Below are 6,000 nucleotides of genomic sequence, written 5' to 3'. Positions count from 1 at the left end.
TAGTCAGCACCCCAGAATGGCTTGACATGGGTAGTCAGCACCCCAGAACGGCTTGACATGGGTAGGTCGGCACCCCAAAATGGTCGTACCTGGTAGGTCGGGCACTCCAGAATTGCCCGGTAGTATGTATGATATGTGAATGTATGGTATGTGGTATGATGGGGGAACTCACTAAGTTTCGTGCTTACGGTTTTTAGTTTTGGGTTCAGGTACTTCGTGTTTAAAGGAAAGGAGCTGGCTTGATCACAGCGCATCACACTATGGTTTTCCGCACATGAGATCTTTGGGATTTCACTCTGATATTTTTTTATGATAACATGTTTGATTATTTCCACTTTGGTTTTGACATGACATGATATTACAAATGTTTTATTACACTGTTGGTTTAATAATGACGGATTTAAAAATGAAATTTTTGGCCTGTATTTTTGGGACGTTACAAGTTGGTATCAGAGCCTTGGTTTGAGGGATTCGGATATACTCGCGGGTGTGTCTGAACTCAAACTAAGGGCTTGGTATGAAAATTTTCAAAATTAAAACCATTTTATAAAAAGGAGTTTGAAAAGAATCTGAAAAGATAAAAGAACTTTGAGAAGAACAAAATGTGTGATGCGTGCAATCAGCCGAGCTCAAGTAAGTTTTCCCCAAGATACCCATACATGTTATGTTATGATCTGATATAATTATGAGAACTGCATGCTAGATTAGGGCTAAGGATCTAGGAGGATGCCTTATATGCCTATTGTATGTGCTTGTAGACTTGCATGCTAGTACTGATCAGTCAGTGATAGGATAGCCTATTTAGGTTATGCCTGATTGTGTGAGCCTTTGAAATACATGTACATATTCCTGATTAGAGGATAGAACGATTTGATTGGAATATGATGGTTAGATTTTCCCTTGTCTGAATGTTGCTTGCTTTGTGCTTTGTGGGACTTTTAGTAATGTGAGCTAACTATTAAGTGAATATGCTAAGTCACATGTGGCACAGGCTGGATAATCTCAGAGTGATAGATTTGACCCTATTGCGTAGCTCTTGTTTGAGTCCAACCATTCTAGGGATGGGTCTATTACTCGAAGGATTATCTGATCTCTGTTGCATGTGGCTATATTCATGAGGTAGCTAGTTGACATTACTGGGAATCTTTCAGCAGCTCAGGACTGGGTGGGTACGGGAACCTAGGGAAGCCTAGGATATATTCCAGTGAGTTAGTAGTGAGGTTTAGTGAGACTTGGGTGTACCAGTTTGAGGAAGCGACTTGGAGGATTCGGGAGGATTGCTAAGGAAAGTATGGATAGGCGTGGAAGGTAGTATTGGGCCCGTACTACTAAAAGCACAGGATCCATAATCGAATCAGTGAGAGTCTTGGAGAATCTAAGAAGCTTCAGGGGAGAGTTCGTGACCCAATTTGGGGACAGAGGATGTCCCAGTTATTGCAGCTTAGTCATTGGCAAGAGAGCTAGCGAGCGTGACAGGGTGTCAGACCCTGAAGGATATGATTTCCATGAAGTTGCAAATGCGAGATGGATTTGGAGCACCCTGGAAAGAGAGGTGCGTGCTAGGTGCGTATAGTAGAGGGTCCCGGGAAGAGACCCATGACTTCGGAACATCAGGTGAGAGGCCAGCAGAGCCTGAGTCAGTGCAGCGTGTACGAGAAAGTACACAAGGGAGCTTGTCACTCCAAGGGTTTAGGCTGCTACAGGGTAGCAGGATTGGTCATATCAGCAGAAGGTGACCAGTATTTCCCCAGACGTTGCGAGTATGTCATCTTTTATTGCTACTAGATGGATGTTGGGGATACGTATCACGTTGGAATTGTGAGTGAGTTTGGATAAGTCAGACCTCGGGTCGGTTTTCTGCTAGTGTTTGGGTTACCAAGGATCATATATGCCATCATGCATGCCGAAAGGTCCTTGAGAAACCCAAAGAGGGATGCGTCTTGCGGAGTGGGTTCCGTGCATACTGTTATCATTTCAGATCTTTGTCGGGATCTATGCAGGAGTATTATTTAAAGGATACTCGATCAGGGTTGGAGTGATTGTTCTCCAATGAAGTCAGTGTTCATAGGTTCTATCATTGTTTAGGTATGGTCGGTAATTGTTTATGGATGAACTTTGTGTTGGGTTTTGAGCAATCTAACACTTCCTAAGTGTGCATGCAACCCTAATAAACCTTGGATCTATGTTTTCTTCTAAAATACATGCAAATAATAACTTCCAAGGTTTCTTCCTAACTAGCATAGCATAAGGATTATGAATCATAAAAATACTAGTAGAAATACATACCTTTTGATGATGGTTGATTGTTTGGAGTTTGAGAGCCAAGCACCAATAGTGTGAATGCCTCAAATGGAATCACAAATCACCACAAACACTTGGAAAACTTTGAGAGAGTAGTATACTTTCTTGTGGAATCGGCCACCACTAAGTCTCACACTACTAGTGTCACATTTCTTGCATCATATGCTTCTTTATATAGTGTGCATGGTTAGGGTGAAACCCTAATAACCCATGTCTTTTCCTTTCCAAGGATCCATGGGTTAAAAGCTCCATGGATCATCCATGGACTTTCATCTTTCATATTAGCTTAGCCCATTAACAAATGAGTATTAGCCCACACTATATAAAATATAATAGCCCATAATTTAATCAGTCTTCTTTTTAATCTCTAAATTACTTCATAATTAATTTAAGACTAAAACTAATTAAATAACATGACTTCATATTAATATATTATAACTTATAATATATTAATAAATCGTAAGTATACAATTCTCATAAAATTATCCATAAATCGTTTGGGTGAAGTGCAACCCAAATGGACCATGTCGGGCCGGGTCAAGTATGTACCAAATAAGTTATGGACTTAGACACCTTATCCAACAGACTCCCACTTGGATAAGTCTAATAACTATATTTGCGTATGTTACTTCAGGAACCAACCAGCAATCGTAGCTCTCGAAAACTCTGTTGAACTATGAAACGCCATTTTAGATAAGTGATCATATAATCCTCTGTTCTCATGATATCAGCCGGACAAATACATGGAACAACGTCGTACTTATTGTCCAGCAGTTTGTTTCCCGATTTCCGATTTGTTTGACAAAGAACCTAATCGAACACATCAATTTAGTTTTGAACGGCCGGTACATAGGTCACAACAAAATCATCGAGGGGCCCAGATATCGCTTCTATTTCTAGAAGGAACAGATAAACTTCGACTCATATGCTTGTTCTACTACTTGTTGAATTGTACACAAAGGCACGTTTTATAACATCAAGTTACTGATGCGTTTACGTGCAATCAATGCACAACCAACTCATAGGTAACAACTCATATCTCTAGGTTTGAAGATTTATATGATATTACTGTCTCACGATCACTCGAGATAAATTCCATGAAGTGATACAAGTGAGCGTGGGTTTATTCCAATACTCATAACTTATGAGCACTCATGAATGTTGTAGCAACCATTTCTATGACTAAACCCATTTAGCCATCTACAAACTCAATTCATGACAGTCTTGATTCATACCTACTTCCAACATATGAACGACTGTGGAGTGTTTAAATAACTTAGTCATTCGGAAAGAATAACCTAGCTATTTTGGAAGTCAAAACATGCAAAGTGAAACACAATAATAATCAAATCCAATATGGTCTCAGAACCCTTTTGAATATAAATAGAACCACCTTTTATTTATCACCATATTGATTACACATTATTCATTGTATAATGTTTCAAACAATCAACTTAAGACTTGAATAAAACAACAGTCGTCCCATGCTCCTAGCATGTACACTTTGTTTTTCTAAACAATAGTTATGCCATACTCCAAGTATGCACACTATGTTTGTCTATGATCCTTACATAGTGATGTAGATCAATTGAACATGATTCCAATGATACTCATTTCACAATCCCAAATCCTTATTGTAAATGTGAGAATCCCCGATTCTTATCATTTACCAAAAAATCTGTTAGATTTTAAACTTTTATGCAATGTTCCTCTTGTAATGATTATGCACAAAGTCACCAAAACCTTGTCACCAGTCATTACAGAGTATTCCAATAAAGGTCAACTTCTTTGGAACGGAAGTCTCATATTCAAAGTACATTGCTTAGAACATCCTTCTTGCATTAAGGTTTTCTAATCTTACATAGATTGAATAACTTCCACCTATGGAGACATTTCCATAGTCCCATTTTGACTATCACTTCCGAACAAGGGTTACTTCTTTTCAGAATATGTCAATATGGTCCTTTCCGATAACTTACATCATACTTCCAACTGTCCCTGAGCAACCAATCTTTGGCGAACCTCAGATTTGTCCTCGACAATTGCTTAATCACTTTAGTCATATCCAGTTCTAGACTTTTCCCTACTTAATGCCTTAAGCATTTGGAAAATTTAGAAAAGATGAATATTATAGCACATGCAATCGATCCTATATCCGAAGCATATGGGACACGATTCATGATGTTTGACATAAAGACATGATACTAGACCAGTCTTTTGCTACAATATTTTTTATTTGCCATGTTCTCAAAATTTAACTATGAAGAGGGATGCCGTAGTCATAATTGAATTATGAGAACGCAATATATATAGAATTTCTTCAAGTTGAACCATTCCAACATAAAATTCATATATATATATATATATATATATATATATATATATTCTTGACTAAAGATGATTAAAATATCAATCTGAGCTTTGGAATTGAAACGAAGTATAATTTCCTCTCCCTTAATTATAGCAAAACAACTTTTCAACCCCTGCAACTTCATGAATTGAAACTTTGTTTTCTATAATTAACATTGCTAACTTGCAACACCAAACGTAATAATCATGCTCCCACTAACATGATGATTATCAACATAACACTTATGCTCCCACTAGCTCTGACATATTTCCAGAAATCTGCTGGACTTCTGAAATTTAGATTCATACACCCTTTCTTAGATAGCTCACATGTGTGTCTAAGCAGTTTCAAGAACTATGAAAAGGGATGCCGTAATCATAGTCTCAATTTCTTAGACCTTTGCCATTTCTCACAAGTCCATGTTAGTGTGTCGGTTAATCACACACGCTCCACTAACGACTTTTGAAAATGCAAATAACACAATTGATATCTACGTAAAATCTACTTAGTGAAAGCGTTTCCTCACCATCATTTTCATGAATCGGAGAGAAACCTTATGACACTTAGATTTTATAGTGTATGAGTTCCTATCCATGTGAATTTGTCAAAACCATAATCACAAGATAAGGTTAGTGACAAATTCAGCCTTACATGGATTAAACTTGTTCAATCTTAGTTTCTTGTCACCTTGGTAGCATAAGGCCCACCAATGCTTCCAAGTTGAACTCTGATAACTCACATGCAAATTCAACTTATTTGAAGTAGGTACAAAAATAAGAATTATGTCAACACGATAGGTTGCAAACCTTAAGTCGTGTGCTAGTGATAAATTACAGGTTTTACTCTTGATTAAATCTTGAAACTCTTTCGGGATCTTTAAGGCTCCCACTGTCCCCTTGATATATAAGTTTCCCCAGTCAAGAACCATTCCTTGACAAAACAAATATTCAAGGGATAGTGTGGATTCTTATCAAGACTAACACTTCACACAATTGGTCTTAGTTGGTCTTTGTCTCATCCAAGACATCACAACTTACCAATCTCAAATGTACAAGGGTAGAAACATTCTACACTACATTTGATAAGTGTTTTAAACCTTACTTTATGTCACTCCAGGTTACAATCTTGGAGTATGACTCTAAGAATTGTTTTGGAACGAAATATGACTCATCTTCTTGATTTTAACCAATCCAACAATTCATGACCTCTCTTCTTAGCCATAACAATGTACTAAGACGTCCTTAGAGTATGAATTTGTGATATGGTTTCATAATCATTAAGATGATCATGAAATAAGATACTAAAGTACTCTCCCATCCTTTCAGATTTGAGAAACTTTTATCTTTCTG

Source organism: Lactuca sativa, chromosome 3 (genome assembly GCF_002870075.4).
Source record: "Lactuca sativa cultivar Salinas chromosome 3, Lsat_Salinas_v11, whole genome shotgun sequence".
Lineage (NCBI taxonomy): Eukaryota > Viridiplantae > Streptophyta > Magnoliopsida > Asterales > Asteraceae > Lactuca > Lactuca sativa.
This window is presented reverse-complemented; position numbering follows the sequence as displayed.